At 40.9% G+C, this 26,174-nt stretch overlaps 1 protein-coding gene across 2 annotated transcripts in view; it reads right to left on the minus strand.

The window, feature by feature from the left end:
- The window catches only part of prickle2 (prickle planar cell polarity protein 2), a 328,576-nt gene that overhangs the window by 131,245 nt on the left and 171,157 nt on the right, over positions 1-26,174 (minus strand). The window contains exon 1 of one of the 2 annotated variants that reach the window (XM_008114998.3): positions 1,138-4,527. The exons of the other annotated variant lie outside the window; for it this stretch is intronic. The gene's annotated coding sequence lies outside the window, so the exon portion shown is untranslated. Of the gene's footprint in view, positions 1-1,137; positions 4,528-26,174 lie in introns of those variants that run through there. 2 annotated transcript variants of the gene reach the window in all.

Below are 26,174 nucleotides of genomic sequence, written 5' to 3' on the forward strand. Positions count from 1 at the left end.
TGTTGGAGGCAAGTGTGAATGTTGCCATTGGCCACCTTGATTAGCATTGAATAGCCTTTCACCTTCAAGGTCTGGCTGCTTACTGCCTGGGGAATCCTTTGTTGGGAGGTGTTAGCTGGCCCTGATTGATTCATGTCTGGAATTCCTGTTTTCTGAGTGATGTTTTCTATGTACTGTCCTAATTTTGATACCAGTATTTTAAAAACCTCTAAACTCTGGACAGTAAATAAAGAACAACACTCAAAAAGACGAATCTGGTTTGCCTTTTTGTATTTAGTTGAAAAGTCTACCAATGTATGTATTATTGAATCACACTAATTCTTGCTTTTGACAAGGTTTCCAGTTTCTCAGTCTGAAAAATTAATTGGAACTGAGCAACTGCCCCAATGTGGCTGTGACAGTCTAAATCACTGAATAGTTCAAGCTATTTTGATATATAAACCCCACTCGAATAGTTTCTAAGATACCTCATTAACTCTGAGGATGCCTGCCATAGATGTGAATGAAATGTCAGGAAATAATGCTTCTTGAACATGGCTATACAGCCCTGAAAACTAACAGCAACCCAATCCTATTGAAATCTGAGTCACCATCAGTTTGCTTTAAGAGCGCCCAAAGGATCCAGCCATTCTAAAGCCCAAGTGGATAGACAGTAAAATTAACCCTGACACTTGTTTTGAAGAAACAGCTGATGGGGTGGAAGGAGAAGGGACTATTTCAAGGAAAAATGGAAAGTGGCTTAAGTACTTATCCTTGACTTCAGTGATTTTAAATGCCCAGCCATTTCGATGACTCACTATGAACTATTTCAGTCAACAGCAGGGAGATTAAAAAAACAGATGCAGGTAGGTATCATTGATGCCAAAGGATGTTCAGTGTTGACGATTTGGAAAACATTGCCACCCTGTGCCTCCTCCTATCCCAAATCTGGGTGGCGAGGAAAGATCCCTGACACTCATCACTGTCATTGCTGCCTTTCCCTTCAACAGACCTTCCTTTCAAAGGAACATGCTCCAAAGACAGGTTAAGACGGATCAACACACTGTACAATCCTGCAAACAGTTGTTTGGTCCAACCTTTTCTAACTTAACCCTGCAAGACAATCCAAAACTGTGACTGTGAAGCATCATTCTTTACCTGTTTGAATGGATCCTGCATCCAGCTTTTAGAAGTTAAGTTGGGGGTTTCCTCAAGTGCTGAGGTCCTGCTCAACACCTCTGCTCTTTTCTGTCAAGTCTCTCCCTTCTTCTTCTTCTTCTTCTTCTTCTTCGTCTGCTTCTTCAGTTGACTTTCCTTGCCTGCAAAGCCCCAGGTAAACACTGCAGCATTGTCAAGTCCTCCCCCCTCTCCTTAACACTGGAATACAGCTATGGAGACGTCTTTGGGAGCTATATTTGCAATATGGGACCCATGTCCAAGCAAGGGGAGAGTGGCGGGCTTTGCCAAAGCATCAGCGGGCATCGAGGGCTTTCTGCCCTGCCTTGGCTCACGCTCGCTTCCCTGGGCACAGCTGCTGGGTCGCCCCTCCGCCATCACGCCATCGCCTCCCAAAAAGGACCCCAGAGCCAGAGAGGGTCTTTGAATCAGGCTGCTGCATCCAGCCAGTCAGCCAGCCTCCCTGTCTTCTGTGAAAGTCGGAAAGCTTCAGACAGCTCCGCGCAGGAGCCTCCTCCTCCTCCTTCTGCTGCTTCTGCCGGGCGACTGGGCTGCTTGACTGGCTGGCCCCGCTGGGGAGTCGCCTCCTTCGCCGCCGCTGCCTCTGCTGAATGCGAATGAGGCCGTGATGTCAGAGCCACCAAGACATCCCCCCCTTCCCCTCCAAGTCGGGGAGACTTCAGCCCCAGAGCAGCGTCATTGCGCGCCAGGGCTTCAAGGGATGGGCTCGCCCCTCCGGACCCTGGCTCTCTCTCTATAGGGAAGGAGGAGGAGGAGGGTCAGAGAGAAGAGAGGGAGCAGCGGAGGGAGGAGGGGAGGAAGATGATGATGATGATGAGGAAGACAGCCACCACAAGGAGAAAAAGTGGGAGGAAGCAGGGGGTTGGACTAGGTGGCCCATGTGGTCATCTAGTCCAGCTCTATGATTCTACCATTCGAAGTAGAAAGGGGAGGGAGAAAAAGAAGAGGGAGTAGAAGTGGAAGGAGGAGGAAGAGGAATGAGAGGAGGAGGAAGACAAGGAAAAGGAGGAGAGGAAGGAAAAGACGAGGAGAAGAAGTGGAAGGAGAATACAATTAGAAGAAGTGGAAGGAAGGAGAAGGAAGAAAAATGAGATGACAAGGAGAAGCAGGAGCATGAGGAAGGCAAGGAAAAGGAGGAGAGGAAGGAGAAGAGGAGAAGATGTGGAAGGAAGGAGAAAGAAGAAAAATGAGGTGACAAGGAGAAGCAGGAGCAGGAGGAAGGCAAGGAAAAGGAGAGCAAGGAGAAGACAAGAAGAAGTGGAAGGAGGAAGAAGCAGAATGAGATGGCAAGGAGAAGCAGCAGCTTCAGGAAGACAAGGAGGAAGAGAAGGAGAAGAATTGGAAGAAGGAGAAGGGAGAAGAGGATGAAGAAAAGGAACGAAGGAAGGAGTAACAAGTGTGGGAGAAGGAGGGCAAGGTGAAGAAGTGGGGAGAGGAGGAAGAAGAAGGGGAGAAGAAGTGAAAGAAGCAAGAAGAGGAGGAGGGAAGAATCATAGAATTATAGAATAATAGAGTTGGAAGAGACCTCATGGGCCATCCAGTCCAAAGAGGAGGAGGAAGGCAAGGAGTAGAAAGAGAGGAAGAGAACAAGATAGAAAAATGTTGGAGCAGGAGGAGGAAGAATAATAACAGAATCTTAGAGTTGGAAGAGAGTGAGACCTTGTGGGCCATCCAGTCCAACCCCCTGCCAAGTAGGAAAATCTCATTCAAAGCACCCCAACAGATTGCCATCCAGCCTCTGTTGAAAAGCCTCCAAAGAAGGAGCCTCCATCACACTCCGGGGCACAGAGTTCCACTGCTGAACAGCTCTCATAGTTAGGAAGTTCTTCCTCATGTTCAGGTGGAATATCCTTTCCTGAAGTTTGAAGCCGTTGTTCTATGTCCTAGTCTTCAAGGCAGCAGAAAACAAGCTTGCTCCCTCCTCCGACTTCTCCTCACATATTTATACATGGCTATCATGTCTCCTCTCAGCCTTCTCTTCTGCAGACTAAACATGCCCAGCTCTTTAAGCCGCTCCTCATAGGGCTTGTTCTCCAGACACTTGATCATTTTAGTCGCCCTCCTCTGGACACATTCCAGCTTGCCAACATCTCCCTTCAATTGCGGTGCCCAGAATTGGACACAGTATTCCAGGTGTGGTCTGACCAAGGCAGAATAGAGGGGGAGCATGACTTCACTGGGTCTAGACACTAGACTCCTATTTATGCAGGCCAAAATCCCATTGGTTTTTTTAGCCGCTGCTTCACATTGCTTGGTCATGTTTAACTTGCTGTCCATGAGGACTCCAAGATCATTTTCATATGTACTGCGATCAAGCCAGGAGTCCCCCATTCTGTGTCTTTGCATTTCATTTTTTCTACCTAAGTGGAGTATCTTGCATTTGTCTATGCTGAACTTTGTTAGTTAGTTTTTTGTTAGTTTTGGCCCATCTCTCTAATCTGTTAAGATCGTTTTGAGTATTGGCTATTCCTCCCAATTTGGTGTTGTCTGCAAACTTGATAATCATGCCTTCTAACCCTTCATCTAAGTCATTTATACAGATGTTCAACAGAACCGGGCCTAGGACAGAACCCTGCAGTACTCGTCACTTCTTTCCAGGATGAAGATGCATTGGTGAGCACCCTTTGGGTTCGTTCACGTAACCAATTACAGATCCACCTAACCATAGTTTTTCCTAGCCCGCATTTGACTAGTTTGTTTGCCAGAAGATCATGGGAGACCTTGTTGAAGACCTTACTGAAATCCAGATATGCAACATCCACAGCCTTCCTTGAATCTACCTAGCTTGTAACTCTGGAAGTGGAAGGAGGAGGAAGAAGAATGAGATGACAAGGAGAAGCAGTAGCATGAGGAAGACAAGGAGGAGGAAGAAAAGAAGAAGACAAGGAGGAGACAGGAGAAGAAGTGGGGAGAGGAGGAGGAAGACAGGGAGAAAAAATGGAAGGAGGAAGAAGAGGAGGAAGGAGAAGGAGGAAGACAAGAAGTAGAAGGAGAAGAGGACAGCAACGACAGAAAAATGTAGGTGGAGGAGGAAGAAGATGAGAAAAAATGGAAGAAGAAGAGGAGGAAGCAGAAGAGAAGTAGAATGAAGAGCAGCAGGATGAGAAGGAGAATGGGAAGAAAATGAAAAAGGAAAGAGAAAAGAGAAAGAAAGAAAAGCAGCAACAGTGAGAGGAGAAAGGGGAGGGCTAAGAGAAGAAGCCAGAAAGAAAAGGAGGAATCACAGAACCCTCAAGTGGAAGGAATGACAAGGGTCATTCAGGCCTTCCCCTTGCTATGAAGAAAAACTTCATAGCCCTCCTGACAAATGCCCTCCAAAGACTGACATTCCATGACCCTTTGAGGCATCATCAATTATTCTGTCTTCTCATGTGATTTTTTTTGTCTTTTTATCCTTCTTAAGTGGTATAACAAAATTTTGGTTGTTTTTTAAATGGGATAGCATCCATCCAAATGGCAGATGAGGTACCACCCATTTGTTTAACCAGACATATCAACAAGTATTGAATACAAAAAACTCTGAGCAAAATTTAATTTGTTAAAACCAACAATAACAAATTGCATCTAAGAATCATTGAGCTGAAGAAGGCCAAAAGGGCTATCCAGTCCAAGCACTTGCCATGAGGAATACACAAAGGGCTCCGATGGATGATAATCCAGCCTCTATTTTAAAACCTCCAAAGACAGAGAAGCTACAACCCTCCAAGGCAGCATACTCCACTGTCAAAGAGCTATTACCTCCGGGAAGTTCTTCCTAATGTTGTGGAATCTTGTCTCTTCTACTCTTGAACCCACTGAACTGTCTATAAGTCTCAGCAACAGCAGAAAACAAGCTGGCTCTGTCTGAAGATAGATATGGCTATCATGTTGCCTGTTAACCTTTTTTCTCCAGGCTTAGCATCCACATTTTCCCAAGGTGATCCTCGTGACATGGTTTTCCATACCTTTTATCATCCTCTGGAAAAAGTTCAGCTTGTCAATATCCTTTGTGAACTGTAGTGCCCAGAACTAGACCCAGTATTCCAGATGAGGTATGACAAAAGTAGAATAGAGCAGTACTATTGATCCAGACCAGTGGTTCCCAACCTCTGGTCCGTGGACCACCAGTGGCCCACAAGAACTAAAATATGGTCTGCAGCCTCACTGTTACTACTATGGATAATAACACAGTCCAACCAAAAAAAATATTTCTTACTGTCTTTGTATTTAGGCCTGTTCCTGGGGTTATTTGGAGTGCTGATTCAGAAATTGCATTGGATAGACCACATCAGCTCTAGATTATTCAATATAGTTTTGTGTGGGCAAGCAGATGGCGACTAAGGGATGGTATATGTTTTGTAACAGAAACTAGAGCTGATGTGGTCTATTCAATGCAATGCAATTTTCTATATCAGCACCCCAAATAACCAAACCGAATCTAAAGTTGACCAAAAATTGATTCGTAACCCTTTTGGTACTAATGTTGGAGAGTGGTCCCTGGTCAAGTGGTCCCTGGTCAAAAAACAGTTGGGAACCACTGATCTAAACACTATACGGTACTTGATTTAGACACTATACTCCTATTGATACAGCCTAAAATAACATTCGTTTTTTAGTTGCCGCATCACACTGTTGATTTATGTTCATCTTGGGGTCTATTAGGGGCCCTTCCTCACTGCCCTTTATCCCAGGATCTGATCCCAGATTATTTGCTTTAAACTGGAATATATGAGTCCCTACTGCCAGATAACATGGGATAAACAGATAATTTGGGATCAGATACTGGGATATAGGGGCAGTATGGAAGGGTCCTAAGACTCTTAGGTCTGATTCACATTTATTGTTATCAAGGACCTCCCCTCCCTGCTTCTCTTCTTTCCTCTCCATTTCTTTGTCTTTCCCCTTCCACCTCCCCTTGCTTTTTCTCTTCTCCTTCTTTCCCCTTCCAACTCCTTCTGCATCTTCTCTTCTCTTCCTCTTGATTCTTCTCCTTATGTTCTTCCTTCCACAAGAGTATGACATAGCAGCTAAATCCCCCCCCCCCCCCCGATCCAATTCTAGACTGCATAAATAGTAGAATCTAGATCAGGGGTCCTCAAACTTCTAAAGCAGAAGACAAATTCATGATCCCTCAGACTCTTGGGGAGAGTGGATTGTAGTCTGAAAAAAACATAAATGAATTCCCATGCACACTGAACATATCTTATTTTTAGTTCAAAAATAATGAAAGAATAATACAATATTCAAAATGAATAACAACTTTAACCACCATAAATGTACCAGTATTTCGATGGGAAGTATGGGCCTGTTTTTGGCTGACAAGACAGTAGTTAATTAGAATGGTTGCTGTTGTGTGCCTTCAAGTTGTTTCAGACTTAGTATGACCCTAAATCTAAAGATTGAGGCGGGGACCAGTTAAATGACCTTGGAGGGCTGTACCCGGCCCACGAGCCTCAGTTTGGGGACCCCTGATCTATATTAAGAAAAATAATAGCAGTATATTAAACTGCTGAGCTGCTGAACTTGCTGACTGAAAGGTCACCAGTTCAAATCCAGTGAGTGGGGTGAGCTCCCCCTGTTAGCACCAGCTTCTGCCAAACTAGCAGTTCAAAAACATGCAAATGTGAGTACATCAATAGGTACTGCTCTGCTAGGAAGGTAACGGCACTCCATACAGTCATGCCAGCCACATGATCTTGGAGGTGTCTACGGACAACGGCGGCTCTTCAGCTTAGAAATGGAAATGAGCACCAACCTCCAGAGTCGGACATGACTTGACCTTAATGTTTACCTGTTCTTCCTTGCTCTGACCTTACCTGGAATATTGTGTACAGTTCTGACCACTACAGTTCAAGAAAGATATTGACAAGAAAGAAGGAGCTACACCAAAGCTTCACATTACTTTTGGGAAAGTTGGCCTGTGCGTGTCGTGCTAGTCAGCTAATTGCCAAAATTGTCAGGATTCCACCTGAGCACTCTGAAGAAAGCCGAGATAAGCATTTGATGCTGACCATGCAACAGCACTGTTTCTAGTTAAAAACAACCAGCTGGTTTCCCATTCTTCAAACCAAATGCAAGTCTCAATTTCCGTGCTTCTTGACTCATTGATTTATGAGTGATGATGGCCCCAGGGCTTGACTGTCTATGTTCTGGTAGTGATTGGTTTTTCGGATAACAGCTAATGAAGAGTTGAACTCCTCATAAGAATTTCAGTGAAGCTTAAAATGTGACAGTTGTTTGATAAACAGCTGTTTTGGTAAATGTTCATCTAGCTAGATAACTATCAACACAAGGTTCTTGGCACATCTTACAAATTTGACCTTTTAGGACTACAGTTCTCAGAATCTGGCAAAACCAACAGCAAATCCCAATGTTTTAAAATATACCTCCAAGTTTTGAGGAATTCAAATATGCTTCCATTTTTAAAATACAGTAGAGTCTCACTTATCCAACATAAAGGGGATGGCAGGATGTTGGATAAGTGAATATGTTGGATAATAAGGAGGGATTAAGGAAAAGCCTATTAAACATCAAATTAGGTTATGATTTTACAAATTAAGCACCAAAACATCATGTAATACAACAAATTTGACAGAAAAAGTAGTTCAATACGCAGTAATGCTATGCAGTAATTACTGTATTTATGAATTTAGCACCAAAATATCACGATGTTTTGAAAACATTGACTACAAAAATGCATTGGATAATCCAGAACGTTGGATAAGTGAGTGTTGGATAAGTGAGACTCTACTGTATAACCATTTTTTTTCTCCACAAGCTAATTAGGAACAATCAAGCTAGAAAATATAGGATAAGCATTCGTTATTATAGGATCACCTTGATTCCAGTAAATCACCTTTTGTACACCTATCTTGGAAGGCTAAAAAGAGTTAACTTTTCATGGTCAGCATACATGGCTTACATACCCAGCCAGTTTTGATCACAAATTTTAAACTTGCATCTTATATTTAATCTTTGTTCTGTGTATTTTTTTAGTATTTTGTAGAAATATGTTTACATTATGTATTTTACATAATGTTATTAGGTGATTGTGTGTTCTAGCAATGTTGTAACCCACCGCAAGCCATGAGGAGAGATGTGTAAGAAATAAAATGATCATTATCATTATTATCATTATTATGTACTACAAGCCCTTGGTAGTGTACTCTAAAAGAAATCGATGGAAATTTATGAAGTAGTTAACAACAACAACAACAACAACAACAACTACTACTACTACTTTATTTTTACCCCACCACCATCTCCCAGAAGGACTCAAGGTGGCTTACAGAAGCATATACAAGTGCCATAGCACATAAAAATAGAGGTAAAATTACATAACATTAAATAATGACAACAACAGTAAAGATAAAAACAGCACATTACAAAAAAGTCCAATTTAAAAATCAATAAAACAAAGTACAAATGAGTGCTCAGATTATTGGATGTTGCTGCTGCTGTTTTTATGTCATTGTCCTGTTGTAATCTTGGTGATTCTATTGAGATATGATTTAATCTATATTTGGGTTTAATTTTTCTTGGATTGGGCTTGTCCCCATGTAAGCTACCCCGAGTCTCTTTGGGGATATGGGGACGGGATATAAAATAAAGTTATTATATTATTATATTATTACAAATTGCCATAAAAACAAATACAGCATCCCAGCCACAGCCCAAGTCAACCATTAAAAGTGCTAGTGACAATATTAGATTGTTTGGTCCTTAGATTAGCAGATGCCTTAATCATTTCCAAAGGCCTGCCTGAAGAGCCATGTTTTCAGCTCCTTGTAAAAACATTGTAATGTTGGGGCAAAGATAATATTCCTAGGGAGTGTCAGGACCCAGGCTGCAGAGCACCAATAACCATGCGCAGAGACCAGAATCTAACTAATATCTTTATTAAGGAAATATATAAAGTTAATAAAAACAAGTGTAGAATATAGTTCAGAAGTAGACCTTTCAGGAAAGGCCAAATATAGTCCAGGAAAACAATGTCCAATATGAGATATTAAGGTCCAAAGTTGTAATCCAATAACCGAAACACACACTTTGCCAAGCAAAGTGAGGGGAAATGACAAGGTCCTTTAGTCCATGGAGCTTAATGCAAGGCTGGGGAGCAAACTAGATTCTTGGCAAACAAGGCTTGATTCAAGGCAACAAGAAGCGAGGAGCAAGAACAGGGTCCGTGGCGAAATCCGTGGCGAGGTCCGGGGAACAAGGCAGGGCTGGAACGAGAGCAAGGTCCTGGAAACTGGAGTAGCGTAGTCCACACACAATCTACTCCCGAAGCTGACGAATTGACTCCGCAAGGATTCCTTTGCGGCCAAACACCTATATAGGATCTTGTTTTCCCGCCAAAGAACACTTTCTCTGGGGAACAAGAAACGAAACCTATGCTGTGTCCAGATGCATGACTCCTTAAACTTTCCCAAGGGAAACAGACTTAATCATCTAATTGTCTGGCAGCTATCCTGGCGCTCCGGCGAGTCGCCTCCCGAGCGCTTCTATCTTGATTATAATAAAGCCGGCGAGAAAATGGGGGAGATTTCTGCTCAAGGCTTGTTTGGCTGACTTCTTGTGGGCAAACATCCTGCAGCTGCAAGGGCTCCAAATCCGGCAGAAACGGTGGGAAACCCAAGTTTTCCTCTTCATCTGTCACAACAGTACTAGGAACAGGACTACATGGCCCATGAGTCATCACAGGGAGGGCATTTCAAAGCCAAGGGGCCACCATTGAGAAGGCCCTCTCTTTTGTCCCCACCAGCCTCACTTGAGACGGAGGCAGGACCGAGAGAAGGGCCTCTTCAGCTAATCCCAGTTCATAGGGGGAGATGTGGTCACAAAGATAGATTGGACCTGAACCGTGTAGGGTTTTATAGGTAATAATCTGCACTTTGAACACAATTTGTATACAGGTAGTCCTGGAGTTAGAAACATCTGACTTTCATATGACTCCAAGCTACAAACGGGGACGAGACAACAGGAAGTGAGAGGAAATATATCCCTAGAGAGAGAAATTCACTTCTATAAAATTTATCATGGGGGAATACTGTCTACACTAAAGTCTTATCACCAATCCTTGTTTCCATGACAACCCAATTAAAAAAAAAAATCCAGGTGTCACAGGGACACAAAGTGAGGTGAAACGGGCACAGACAGCAAAACAAGCTACCCTTTCCCTATCCTATCCAAAACTAAAAGATTGGCTAGAGTTATCTTTAATATGTACCTGTTTTGACTTACATACATATTCAAATTAAGAACAACTGACAGAAACTATTTTGTTTGTAACCCAGGGACTGCCTGTACACATTGGGTAGCGGACTGTTCAGGATATACTTTATGGCATTTTGATGCCTCTCTAATGCAATGCTTTCCAAATCATATGGGTTTATAATGCAATCTGACGCATGCACGATTATCTTGCAGATAATCCATCCTGCTATGCATGATGATGCTTACGTCTTAGTATGAAGTGTTTATGGGGCAGCCTTAAAATTGCAAGGCACAAAGCAAAAATTTCAAGGCAATATTATTCAGCGCAACCTGTCTGAAAGTGATAGAGCAAAGCAGATAATCCCTTCCAATATTTTGGATTATAACCTTAAGAGCTAATCTTGTGTGACCTTGGTCAATTTTGGGGTTGCTTTCTGCTTGTAAGAAATGGCTGCTTCAAAACATACTGACATGCAATAGACAGGCTTTTCAAATCAGGGATGAGCAAAATACAGTGTCAATAGTATTTGACCATAACAGTTAAAGTGGTGTCAAACTGCATTCGTTCTAAGTGTAGATGCACCCTGAATTAGATTTTAGCTGATGTTTCCATGAAATACTGCCTACTATCATGCCAAGGCTGCAGCTTAGCTCTAGTCCTGGTTGAATGGAGGTGTTCTGAGGACAAACGATCTAAGGATTTAAAACAATGTTTCATGTTGAAAGTGCCATACCAAGAATGAATTCAATGCCTGTCTTGTTCAAATGTGGGAGTTCAGTGGCAGGTACATTGCAATCCATAAGGCAGCGATAATTTGTAGAAGAAAAGTATGCATCTCTCCTTCTCACAAACCCACGCTCCCACACATACACATTTCTCTTTTGCATCTCTTCCAGCTTTCTTCACTGCAGACTGTCAAAGACAGGAGACTGGTTTAGAAATTCAGGCCAGAGTGCTGGGCAAAACACAAAAAAATCAAATCCAGTTTGCTTGACAAACCCCCACATGACGTTATTTTATAGCCATCCCAACATGCGTTAATTAAAAATATGAAGGAAATGGGCCAAAACTCAACCAGATTAAAGGAAACAAAAAAATTATGTTTGAAAATTCATAATCTAACACAGGGAGAGAATTATAACTTGCTCAGTAGCACGGTTTTCCTTGGAGCATTTGCTGAAACCACAAGCACCAGTTCAGAGAATGGCTAGCAACCATTCGATAGGACAACTTCACTTAGTTTTCGTTAGCCGAATAAATGCTTGAGACTTATCTAGGCTGCTATAACATGAAAAAAAATCCCATCTTATGAAAAATTCATAATATAAACTGGTACAGATTGTTTTAAGGGTGGGATGTTGCATCTGAATGAGCTGCATATAAATAAGGCACCCATTCAGTAGTGAGTGTGGGCAAAATAATGTCCTTAGTTTCCAAGCAACTGCCATCAGGTTTTCAGACAGGGTTGAGGTATGTGTGTTTGTGTGTATGTTTTTAAGTAGATATATACTGCCAACGTATCAAATTAGAAGCCCAAAATCAGATTTTCAGTTGAAGGGCGGGGGGGGGGGGGGGGAATAAAATTTCAGATTCTGATGGAAAGAAATGCTAGTTATAAAAAAATGCTGACTATACTCCTAATTCTGGTATCAACATCTGAATCTCGGGTGAAAAAAGACTTTTGACTTCAAAGTCTCAGTCCTATTTATTGAGAGGCAAGTCTTGAGAGTTCAATGATACTTCTTAAGTGAATGGGTATAGGGTTGCATTTGTGAAGTTTTAATAACTGATGCTACAAATGTGGAAGATTTATGGACTCTTCAGATTATGCAACATTTCTGTTCAGTTGCTGTTTGTTTTTTTGTTTTTTGTTTTTTCCTTTTTATGGTGGAATATATATACACACAGAGAGACATACGATCTTGATTTTCCACAATCAAAATACAAGTATTTTTCCCCAATCCCGCCACCTCCCCATTCTCACCCATGAACTTATCCTAGTGTAATATGAAGGTACAGAAATACTATTGAATATACCTGAGTATGATCAACACAGTGGCACAGTGTGTTAAAGCACTGAGCTGCTGAACTTGCAGACCAAAAGGTCCCAGGTTCAAATCCTGGGAGCGGAATGAGCACCCGCTGTTAGCCCCAGCTCTTGCCAACCTAGCAGTTCGAAAACATGCCAATGTGAGTAGATCAATAGGTACCACTCCAACGGGAAGTAACGGGACGCCATGCAGTCATGCCGGCCACATGACCTTGGAGGTGTCTATGGACAACGCCGGCTCTTCAACTTAGAAATGGAGATGAGCACCAACCCCCAGAGTCGGTCACGACTGGACTTAACATCAGGGGAAACCTTTACCTTTACCTTTATGATCAACAGTTGCTGTTTGTTGAGGAGACTTTTATTGTTGTTGCAGGATAGGAGGCATCACTGTTTACGTGTATTTTAGCTCAATCCTAAATTACTAGCAGCTGCTAGCAAAGGAGGAACCCTGCATTATAAAATGATACTTTAAACCAGGCTTCAAAAAACAAGCATCAAAAGGTTCCAATGATGGGAGCTAGAACACTTGCAAGGTTGAAGAAAAGGTCAGATTTGTTGGGCTGGATTAACACTGCTCTGTATCTCAGGACCATCATCCTCGAGCTCTGAGGGATTGTGAAGAAGAAGAAGAAGAAGAAGAAGAAGAAGAAGAAGAAGAAGAAGAAGAAGAAGAAGAAGAAGAAGAAGAAGAAGGGGAAGAAGAAGGAGACATCTCAGAATCTGATTCTAAATTTTATGCTTACCCTAGATTATCTGGCAATATAGACTCATATAATCCAGTTCAAACCAGATAATATGGGATCAGATCCTGGGATATAGGGCAGTGTAGATTCACCTTTGTTACTCTCCAGCATTTACCTCTTGTCGGTGCCAGCCTCCTTTGGAGAAACCAGTTGACCAGGTGAGAAACCCAGGTTTCATAAGTTACTTCTTTTGACACCAAAAGTGGTTTGACACCACTTTAACTGCCATAGTTAAATATTAAAGAATTATGGGAGTTGTACTTTTACATGGCCTTTAGCCTCTCTTCCAAAGAGTGCCTGTGCCTCACCAAACTACAAATCTCATGATTCCATAGCACTGAACCATGGCAGTTAAAGTGGTGTCAAACTCCAACCCTCCTACAGTGTAAATGCACCACTAGACTGTATTGAAGCCATGCTGCCGCAAATCCTTGGAATACAGGAAGAGGATCAGCACTCAGATATGTTAATATTGATTTCATCTTGCACTTAAATCCAGGCCATTTTATTATAATATTGACTTTATGCCATATATATTGAATGGTTGAATCTATCTATCTCCTGCCAAATGGCAACTCATGATAGGTAATAACAATCACACACATACATATTAAGACAGATTACAGATTCCACAATGGAACATGGCCACGCAGCCCGGAAAACTCACAGCAACCCAGTGATTCCGGCCATGAAAGCCTTCAACAACACAGATTCCACAATGTTTGGTCTCATAGAATCATAGAATGATTCAGAAGGGGGCTCATGGGCCATCACGTCCAACTCTTTCTTATGTTAAACGTTACATCGGTATGACAGATATACCTCCTTCTCAAGCACTCCTCTGTAAGCATGTATTCTCCAGCCATGGTTCCAAAATCAAAAAAGGGTGGGGAGGGGGGGGAGCCATTTTCTAAAAGAGACACCATTTTACTACACCACTGTATACAATGGGACTTGCACAACCATGGATTTTGCTATCAACAGTGTAGCACAGCTAGTCAATTGCACACATGTCAATTTAACAAAAATATCCTTGCCTACTGTTGGAAAAACAAGCTAGAGGGGCCAGGCTATCCTCCCTTGTTCGGGAGTGCCACTGTCTAAGAACAGTCATTAAGAAGGCTTGATCTCTCATTCCTCTAAAATATCCTTTGAAGTATGCAGGAATGAGAGAGCAGACTTCATTTTTCTTCTTACTTGTATCATGTTTTCTACTGAAAATGAAATATTGAACTTTGATAATAAGTTGATGTTTCTTGTGAGCTACCTCAAGCAGAATCAATTGGCAAAGAGCAGCCTATAAATCAACTAAAGAAAGCAAAACAGAAAAGAGCAACTGAGCAAGGTACTAAAAGTGGGAAAGAGTATGGATTAATTTTCCTCAGTAAAGGTTACAGCTTTGTAATTCTGAAAAAGAATTGCCAGTGCGCGGAACACCATGGAGCTATGTAAAGCCATGAATAGCAAGGGGGGAAATAACAGGAAATGATAATTTCATTTCTCATAATGTGAGAAGTGGAGACTGCGCCGCTCATTAGGAACAGTCGCAACGAAAGCCAGAAAAAAAAATTACACGGTTTGCAAAACCACACAGTACATTCAAGGAAGGCCACAGGTTATTTGCTAAGTCAGTCCATGGGCATAACCATGTGCTCAGGACAATCCTCTTCACCACAGTGACCTCTAGATATGTTGGATTGCAGCTTGAATGCCTCCTGGCTATAGCGGCTAGGAATGATGGGAACGGTGGTCAACGTATCTGGAGGGCTCCAGACTAGGAAAAGCTGATTTATGGTATCCCTGAATCCAAGAGCAGATCCCAGGCAACCTGAATAGTTGAGCAAAAAGTCACTCCTGATACAGAGGTCCAACTACTCATAGCAAGTTGGTGCAAAAAGAGTTTTGTCAGCTTGCAGCCCTTTTTATTTCATTTTGATGAATGGATGGAGAAAACTAATGGTGGAGATGAGATGGGCATTTCTAAAATTATGCATTACATAGAGGGAAATGGAGAGAGATAAACTTTTCCCTCAGAATACTAGAATTTGGGTCATCCAGTAAAAGTCTTTGACAGGCTAGACACGAACACATCAGTTCTTTGCACAGTACATTATTAACTTGTGGAATTTATTGCTTCAGGGTAGAATAACTGCTATAAGCCTACATGGCTTAAAAGGGGGAATTAGGCAAATTCGTGGAAGAAAGGGTCATAAGTGGACTTTGGTCATGGTGAAGATGTGTCATAGCATCTGAATACCCAGGTAGCGGATGCAGGAGGAGAAACAGAGGAGGCCTGTTTTCAAACCTCTTTGGGGGGTTTCCCCAATCCATTTGCTTGGCCAATCAGAGAAGTAGGATGAATGCAGAAATCTGTGGTGTGATCCAACTGGTTGTTTCCTACCTCATATGTAAGAGGGACTAAGAATGGAATATACATTAGTTGCCAGCTTGGAAACTGGAAAGGCATGTATGTGTGTCTTCAAGACACGTGTTGATTAATGGTGACCTCAATAATTCCATGGGGTTTTCTTAGACAAAGAATACAAGATGGTTTTGGCAGTGACTAAAGCACCTGATTTTTCAGGATTTTTTTGAAGATGCTCAAAATATAAGTCCTACTTCAAAAATAAGCCCTTCTTACTGTTAATAAAAAAGTCAATTTGGAAAAAGGCAGCCCCTGAAAATAAGCCCTAACACATCTTTTCGAGCAAAAATTAATATAAGACCCTGTTTTATTTTCAGGGATACAGGGTAATTTGTAGTCTCCCAACCAAGTAGAATAATAGAATCAGGCCTGTAGCCAGGATTTTGGTTCGGGGAGGGGGGCTGAGTCTGAGTGAGAGAGGATCTACCCTAGCAAACCTTTTGTATCATTATTCCAATACCCCCCATCCATATGGGATATATTGAGCATGCTGATCAGATCATGATATTTATTTATTTATTTAATTACAGCATTTATTTTCCGCCCTTCTCACCCTGAAGGGGACTCAGGGCAGATCACATTACACATATAGGCAAACATTCAATGCCTTTTAACATAGAACAAAGACAAGACAAACATAGGCTCAGAGCGGGCCTCGAACTCATGACCTCCTGGTCAGAGTGATTCATTGCAGCTGGTTACAGATGGCTTGCTCTCCAGCCTGAACCACATATTGATATGAATAAACATAACAGTTTAAATAATAAATGTTAGGCCTTCTCGTGGACCACCCTGAGAATTTTTTGGGGGGGGCTGAAGCCCCTCAAGCCTCTCCCCCCCTCCCAGCTACATGCCTGCCTCACGGGCCATCCAGTCCAACCCCCTGCCAAAAAGCAGGAAAATCGCATTCAAAGCACCCCCGACAGATGGCCATTCAGCCTCTGCTTAAAAGCCTCCAAAGAAGGAGCCTCCACTACACTCCGGGGCAGAGAGTTCCATTGCTGAACAGCTCTCACAGTGAGGACGTTCTTCCCAATGTTCAGGTGGAATCTCCTTTCCTGTAGTTTGAAGCTATTGTTCCGCATCCTAGTCTCCAAGGCAGCAGAAAACAAGCTGGAGTTTATCATGCTCAGCATTTAAAATCAAACAGGATCTGGTCTCTTAGTGTAATAATGGTACAGAATAAGAGGAGATTGTAACAATTATTATTTTATTATTAATTTTATTTCTATCCTTTCTCCCACAGGAAATTAATGTGACTAAGAATCATATGATATAATCTGATTAAAAATTAAAATAAGGAAAATATCAACATAAAAAAACAAACATTTGTGGATGGATACAAAATTTAAATAAATACAATTAAAATTAAAAGCAGTCCCCAAGTTACAATCATTCAACTTACCAACATCCAACTCATAGTTAAGAACAGGGGTGAGACAAGGGAAAGTGAGAGAAATCTACCCCTGAAAGGGGATTTCACTCCTGAAAAAGTTATCATGGGGGAAAGCTTTCTCACCAATCTTGTTTCCACAACAAACCAATTTTTTTCAAAATCCAGTGATCACAGGGACAGAAAGTGAGGTGAAATATTTTGAACAGGGGCAAAGACAGCAAACAAACACCATGCGGGTGTTCACCCTTCCCTATGCTATCCAAAGCTATATATTTGCCTGGAGTTACATTTTAAAATGTATCTGTTTCAACTTACAAACATATTCAACTTAGAAACAAACCTACAGAATCCATCTTGTTTGTAACTTCAGGACTGCTTGTATATTAAAAGTTCACCATCACCTCAAAATCCCATCTACAACCTCACCAGGAGAGTGTCCCTCATCCTCCCCCAAATGCCTGGTGGCAAAGATAAGAAAGTGTTTTGATAAGCAAATGTTGCTTATCACACAACCAGGTAACAAACAATGCTTACTGAAATTCCTACTTTTACATTACCATTAAAGATACAGGATATCTCTCCACATATCACTCTGGCAAATCTAATATGTACATATGTACCTACAGACTCTCCTTTAGTGTAAAACTAGGGAAAAGTTAACTTTGGACTGGGATATTCTGGCTGTTGCTGTAAAATAAAAAAGAATTCCACCCCCTACCCAACTGCATCTGATTTATCTACAAGGCTACTTCTCACATAATTTCACTCTCAATTTTCTTAGCCCGAAATTACCCCAATGTCAGTCAGCTCTACAGTTGTGTAGAAGACTTCAATGATTTTTTGTCTGGGTTGTTGAATGTTTTCTGGGCTGTATGGCCATGTTCCAGAAGTATTCTCTCCTGACGTTTCGCCCACATCTATGGCAGGCATCCTCAGAGGTTGTGAGGTACCTCACAACCTAAGAGGATGCCTGCCATAGATGTGGGTGAAACATCAGGAGAGAATGCTTCTGGAACATGGCCATACAGCCCAGAAAACATACAACAACGCTGTGATCCCGGCCATGAAAGACTTCAACAACACATTGATTTTTTTTCTACCGTACATTTAGAATTTATCATACAGAGGATTTTTTGAGCCTAAAATTGTCAACATTTTCACTCCCTTTCACTATTTTTCATTACAAGCTGAGCTTTTAAGTCAGTTACATTGTAGGAAAGAAAGGAGGCATGTAAAACCTGAACAAGATCTCCTTGGAGAACTCATAAACAAACAGCATCACCAGATTGCAATCTTATTGGAAAACTACCGGCACAAAACAGACTTTCCTGCTCCAGGCAATGTACTGTGGGATGGCAGTCATCTTGTCTACCTTTGGAGACAGAACAAAGCATTTCAGAGAGGTAAAGGCTTCTGTTCGTATAGCCTAGCCCTAGACTAATTTAGCACACAAAGTAAAGCTCTGCTACTTGTCACGGGTACCTCCTGTGGCCTATTTGCTTTTCTGGAAAGCACCTGGTTCAGTCTGATGGATATTGATGTTGTTAACCAAACAAATAATGATGTAAAAGAACTCTCCAATTTATAGCTCCCAGCTCAACACACACAATAGACCATAAAACTTCAGGCTCCAACCTATTGAAATAGTTCTAAAAATATAAAGGTGACTCTGGTCCCTTCCAGACAGGCCCAAAACACGGGATCTGCCTCGCTGTTTACCGGAGGAATCCAAACTACACCTTTGGTAAAAGCGAATTAATAAAGAGAAAAACAGGTTTTCTCGGTTTACTCCACATTAATTAAACACCTCTAAAGACCCAGAGCTTAAGCTAAGGTTCAGGTCTTTAGACATGAGGGCCCTGTGGGGATTGACTTTTGGGACTGCTTCCACAGTCCCGGGGGTCAGTCTCCACAGTGATCCTGATTCTTTGGAGTCTGAAAAGGCTAGAGGAGTGGGATTGTGCCCACCCCCTTCCCTCCAGCCCCTCTTTTCCGCCCAACAACTCATTGGAGGGGCATGTGGGCAGCGCAGGATGCTCTGTAAAGTCCTCCTGGCATCAGAAAATGGTGCAACAGAAGGTGATGCCTCATTTTCTCACACCAGGTGAACTGTGGAGAGAGGCCTGTGCTGTGAGTTTTGGGGCCCAAATGGGGGCTGGATGGCATCCTGGGACAACCCAGGAAAGCCCAGGGTTTTAGTGAGGGATGGGGACGCCAACCTGAAAAGAAGCAGGTTGCTTTAACTCACTCCATCTCGGGTTTTAGTATAGTGTCGAAGGGGCCTCTGTTGTGCTGCTGATGTCACTAGGGACCTGATCAAATGGGGGGGGGGGATTTAGCATCCTAGGATACCTTTACCCCATCTAATGGTTGGAGCCCCGTGCTGGCCGTCACACAACATGAACGCTTTCCCCACAACAGGGAAGGATTCCTGGGTTGTGCTGTCTTGGAACCAGAACAGAACCTCACCGGGAGAGTGTCACTTCCCCCATGTAATAGGGAAAGCATCACTGAGAGGGAGCTGCACACAGGTCAATAGATTTGCCCCACTGCCTCTCTCTTTTTTTGACGAAGCCATGCAAAGCGGGATGCTTTGTGATGAGGCTCTAGATGACATATGTTGATTATACGAGTATTATCCCATCCCTATTTCTGCTGAAATATTAAAACACAGTTGGCGCTCCACATTTGAGGATATCGCTTTTGCAGATATGAGTATTCACAGATTTGATTATTATGTTCTCACCAGAAGTTGGGCATAGAGTTGCACTGATGGACATAGAGATATCTAAAGATGCATTCTTTCAGAGAAAAGAAAGGTTTTTTATTCATTGCTTTTCCACTTTTGCAGTTTTCTCCAACCCTAACTTCAGCAAATATGGCATGTGTACACTTAGAATGAATGCAATACCATTATATCTATTCTTCGTTGTTTTAAAATAATATGGAAAGGTACTTTGAATATATTGGTATGCTGAAGCCATCTTTTACTGGGCAGAAATAAGTCCATGCTTTGGGACTCAAAACATCATACTGCCATCATTCTGTTCTTTGACACAATAGCAATTGGGCCATTTCGGATCCCTTGTTCCTTGGATACACCGGTTCCCTTTTTTGCTTGCAAGAGGCTCACCAAATCTCAGAGGGCAAGTCCCATTCCTTGTGGCTGTTGCGGTATGCCACACTCTTTATAAGGGTGTTTCATTAAGAGCCAAGGTGTAGGATGAGCCAAGGGAACACACTTCAGACAGGTTGCAGTAATGACTTTCACAGCCAGGAAGATGGATGCTGTTAACAGTGAAGAGATGAGCCTATTGTTACAGATTACTATTGAGGTTAGCTAAGCAGCCTGGAAGCTAAAAAAAGAAATCCAAGAACCATTAAAATAAAAAAGAGACAGACAAAACAGATATAATGCACATCAGTATTATCTATGCCTGGGAACAGATGAGCCACTGTTGCACGTAGGAAACTTTATCTGCTGCCTGAGAATTCCATCACATTGTAATCTTGTATTTGTTCTCATTTCAACTCAAAAGAAACAGATATAGTAAGAAACATGGATTTATTTATTTATTAATTAAAATATTAGTGTCTGATCCTCTTCACCAACTGATAGATCTTAGGGCAGCAGAGAATAACATTAATGTGATCCATTTAAAACATTGTCAACAGTGAAAATGACTTTAAATGCTGAAAAAACCAATTAAACATTTTGATAAGTTAAATTATTTCAAAGCCACGCACATGTGTGATTCTATATAGAACCAGTTAGGTCTCGAAGGCTTTAAGTAAGTAACCATGTTTTCTGAAGGTGCTGAAATGACAGCAATGTACAAGCCGATTGGTAAGGGTATTCCATAACTGGAATATTCCATATCTTATATCTGAGTTCAGAATGCAACATCAAAATGTCTGTGGTCTATCTCAAAATGTTTAAATTTGGATTATAATTGTTTTCCTCTTGTAATTTTGTTATGGAGCCCCTGGTATCCATTGGGGTTTGGTTCCAGAACCCACCACAGATATCAAAATCCATGGATACTCAAGTCAAAATGTAGATGGTTGAATCTGGAGATGCAGAATCCATGGATGTAGAGGACTGAATACATTATTCTTTTTGTGTGCCTTCAAGTCATTTCTAAATTATGCTGATTCTATCACAGGGTTTTCTTGGCCAGATTTTTTTCAGAAGGGGCTTGCCATGCCTTTCTCCTGAGGCAGACTTGCACAAGCCACCAGTAGGTTTCCACGACTGAGTGAAGATCCAAAACTTGATTGATCTCCAGATTCCTAATCCTACACTACACTGGTTGCCAAAATATTTGATATGCCCTTAAATCATGGGATCCATGCTCACATACAAGCAAGATTACTTTAAGCCATTAACACCATGTAAAATGTAAAACAACAAAAAGTAGTTTAGACAGAATAAAATCATGCCCTCCCAAAAGAAATTAAAACAGCTCCCTCCCTTTCTTCTTTTAAGAACCAACTAAAAACCTTCCTGTTTAGACAGGCTTTTAGTGAAGGAAATTAATCTGGAGTGACAGGAAACATCATATGTTATAGACTGGAGCGAAGTGCGATATATCTTGATATGATGCCACATGAATGTAAATGTACATTGTAGTTGTTTCTCAAATTTGCCTATTTTATGATACTTATAATTGTTATTGATGTATTTTTGAATGTTGCTGTTTGATTTTAATATGTTGTAAGCTGATTTGGGTCCCATGAGTGAGAAAAGCAGGATATAAATAAAGATTTATTATTATTATTATTGACACAACGACGTTGTATGACACAGCAAACCAGATAGATATGCTGGATTTTGTATCACAAAATCACAAGTCGAACACTTCCCAAGTGTTTATTATTATTATTATTAAAAATGCAACAATTGAAAAACAGGTTTAAAAGTTTAAACAGTTTAAAACTGTGTACTTTTGCAATTAGAACCCCAAAGACCTTATTATTTAAAAAATAAATATATTACTGTAATGAAATTAGGTATGCACCAATTGGGCCTCCATGGGGAGGGTTTCCCCAAAGCTTCAATTTATTGAGGGGAAGCAAAGTTGCCCACTGCACTGAAGTTCAGATTGTGAGTGATAAGGCAATGGCAAAATCTGCTTTATACATTTCCGGTACTATTAAAATGGTAATGAAATATAGGGATAATCCTGGAGGCTCACAAACTGTGTCTTAAAACCTCATTTCTTTTTTCTGAGAAGAAAACTACCACCCTATTATTGAACCCCAAGACCTGTGGATTTTTTTTTTTGGGAGGGGGCTTATATTACCATATTTCTTTTCAGGTTGTAACGGCTTTTGTAACATCACAGAGCAGTAACAACAACATGCTGAACTGCTGTCATCAGGTCACTGGGGTAATAAGGGAGATGGATGACATCTCAAGTTGCTTTGCTGAATTATTTAGTGAGCCTCCTTTATGGAGACAGATGGAGCCAGTCAAGGCAGCATCACAGAGAAACGATGGGCTTCCTTTGAGTGGCCATTGGCAAAGGGCTGAGCACACCGTTTCTAGGAGTTCCTTAAAAAGCACTTTTAAGAAGCAGTTTGACAGTTGACAGCTGCTCAGTGGGCTATCTTTAAATCAAGTGCATTTCTTGCAGCAGAGGGAATGTGGCTGGGAGATGCTGGGAGTTGTAGTCTTCAAAAGAAACCTTTCGAACCTCTGGGAAGAATGATTGCAAGTCTCAACCAGGCCATTTGGCCATGGAAATGTAGAAAAAAAACCTTTTGTAATAGAAGCCACCAGAAATAAAGATGTAAACCAAACCAAACCAAAGTGACCTATTTCATACACCGGCTCAGAAAGACAAAAAGATTGGGGCAGGGGGGTGGCTGCACTTCCATGCTCTCGAGAAAAGACTGGGAAATATGCAACAACTAGGCTCATTGATGAAAAAAAGATAATCTACTGCAGCAAGGAAAAAGGGAGCGCTGTGTTGCTCTATATCAGTGGTTCCAAACCTTTGGGCCTCCAGGTATTTTGGGCTTCAACTCTCAGAAATCCCAGCCAGCTTACCAGCTGTTAGGAACTGTGGGAGCTGAAGTCCAAAACACCTGGAGGCCCAAAGGTTGGGAACCACTGCTCTATATGTATCTGTCTATCTGTCTGTCTGTCCACCCGTGAAATCCTGAGGACTATGGTCCCCATCATCAGAGAATGTAATTTCATACAGATGTTTGTATCTATGTAGCACACATAGTTATGGGTAGGATTGTAAACAATGAGGGGTGCATATATGCTATATAATTAATGCAGTTTGATGTCACTTTCATTGACCTAGATCAATGCTATGGAACCAGGTCTTACAAGGTCTTTAATCTTCTCTTCCAAAGATTGCTGGTGCCTCACCAAAATAAAGCTCCCATGATTCCTTAGCATTGAGCCCTGGTGATTAAAGTCATATCAAATTGCATTTGTTCTAAAGTGTAGATGCACCTGAAATCCGATTTCTTACATTGTCACTTAGAAACAGTGGGGGTATATTTTTCTAGTAAAGATGCCTAACCTGAGTTGGGCAGGAAATTCCTGGGATGAGGGACCACAGCAGAAAGTGCCCTGCTCCATGCTGAGACCTTGCTTTTGCTTCTGAGCATGACTCCTGAAGAAGGTCTAAAAAGGTTAGGCAGTGCCATACTGAAGCAAAAGGTTCTTCAAATATCCAGACTGTTTACTGTTCAGAAACCAATGAGAGGCCAACACAGTTCTTTAATATCACCCTGATTGGCATTTGAATATACTGTATGGTGTATACCAGGGGTCCTCAAACTTTTTAAGCCGAGGGCCGGTCCACAATCCTTCAAACTGTTGAGGGGCCGGATTATCATTTGAAAAAAATACAAACAGATTCTGATGCACACTGCATATGTCTTATTTGTAGTGCAAAAACAACAAGAACAATGAAAGAACACTACAATATTTAAAAATAAAAACAATTTTAACCAGCATACATTTATCAGGATTTCAATGGGAAGTGTGGTCTTGCTTCTGGCCAATGAGATAGTCAAGTTAATTAGGGTTGTTGTTGTTGTTGTTGTGTGCCTTCAAGTCATTTCAGACTTTGGGTGAGCCCAAGTCTAAAATTTATTTATTTATTATTTACTGCATTTATTTACTACATTTGTATCACACCCTTCTCACCCCAAAGGGGACTCAGAGTGGCTTACAAATTATATGTACACACAATATATTATATTATTAGCATAGCACAATATTAGCATTATATATTGCTATATTGAACTATACCACTATACTGTAATATTATTAGTAATATTATATGTAATATAGAATATATAATTAATATTATTATATGGTATTATTATTGTATTGTATTACATTATAATATTATTATCAATATTATATTATATATTATATAATATATATAATAAAATATATTATATTATAAAACTGAGGGCGTGGGCCAGGTAAATGACCTCGGAGGGCCGCATCCGGCCCCCGGGCCTTAGTTTGGGGACCCCTGTAATATAGAATATATAAGTAATATTATTATATGGTATTATTATTAGTGTTATATTGTATTACATTATAATATTATTATCAATATTATATGTATATACAATATATTATATTATAAAACTGAGGGCGGGGGGCCAGGTAAATGACCTTGGAGGGCCGCATCCAGCCCCCGGCCTTAGTTTGGAGACCCCTGATTTAGGTCATTTCTTATGTGAAAATGGATAAGTGTTTGTAAGAATCATGTCCTATCCATGTATGACCAGCAGCAATTAAGCCACCTGCTTAAGTACTATTAATAGCAGGGGTCCTCAAACTTTTAAAGCAGAAGGCCAGTCCACAATCCTTCAGACTGTTGAGGGGGCGAATTATCATTTGGAAAAAAAAATACGAACAAATTCCTATGCACACTGCACATGTCTTATTTTTTGTAGTACAAAACAGCAGCAACAACAATGAAAGAACAATACAATATAGTAAAATGAAAACAATTTTAACCAACGTAAACCTATCAGGATTTCAATGGAAAGTGTGGGCCTGCTTCTGGCCAATGAGATAGTGAAGTTAATTAGAATTGTTGTTGTGTGCCTTCAAGTCATTTCAGACTTTGGCCGAGCCTAAGTCTAAAATTAATTATTTATTTACTACATTTATATCCCACCCTTCTCACCCCAAAGGGGACTCAGAGCAGCTGTATGTACATACAATATATTATATTATTAGCATAGCACAATATTAGCATTATATATTACTATATTGAACTATACCACTGTACTGTAATATTATATGTAATTATATAACATATAATTAATATTATTATATAGTATTATTATTAGTATTATATTGTATAACATAATATTATTATCAATATTATATGTATATACAATATATTATATTATTAAAACTGATATAAAATATTATATTACAAAACTGAGGGCGGGGGCCAGGTAAATGACCTTGGAGGGCCGCATCCGGCCCCCGGGCCTTAGTTTGGGGACCTCTGGTGTATACACACACATACATAAAAGCATTTTTTGTTTTAGTCAAGAGAAATGTAGCTTGAAATCAAAAAGAAAAGTTTATGGATTTTATAGATCTACATTTTGGACTTGAAGGGTGGGAGGTCAATCTTTTTTGTGGTGGTAGGACAGCAGAGTAGTGTTTAATGTTAGTTACTAAGAGGCATTACTTATTGTCTTTATATCATAGTAGGGGTATATAGCTGTTTAGTATGTGTATGTATTTTAGTATGAAAAAATGATAATTAAATAAACATAGCTCTGATGGGATACAAATGGTTTGTTTGTGGCAACTTCCCCAGAGTCCTTGCTTCTCTAACAGGATGTGGTCGAAAAAAGGCTGGCAATGCCATCTAGCTCCAATTCTGATTGACACAGAACTGTCCCTTTAGGGGCCGTTTGGATTTTGTGCCATCTGTCCTGCATCTGGGATCAATTCCACTGTATTGGCCCAAAGCCACAAGAAACAGCTTGCTTAATGAAACTCTGACACTCATTTAACAAGGTTTTAGGAACCCAGAGTGCTGAAGAATCATTCTTGGACCTTAAAAAAAATATTCAGGAGGAGGAAAAGATGACAAGAGAGAGGAAGATTCTCCGACCTACCCTTTTTTCTTGGTGCTTCTACTGCTATCGATGTGAATAGAAGAATATGA

This window comes from Anolis carolinensis, chromosome 2 (genome assembly GCF_035594765.1).
Source record: "Anolis carolinensis isolate JA03-04 chromosome 2, rAnoCar3.1.pri, whole genome shotgun sequence".
NCBI lineage: Eukaryota > Metazoa > Chordata > Lepidosauria > Squamata > Dactyloidae > Anolis > Anolis carolinensis.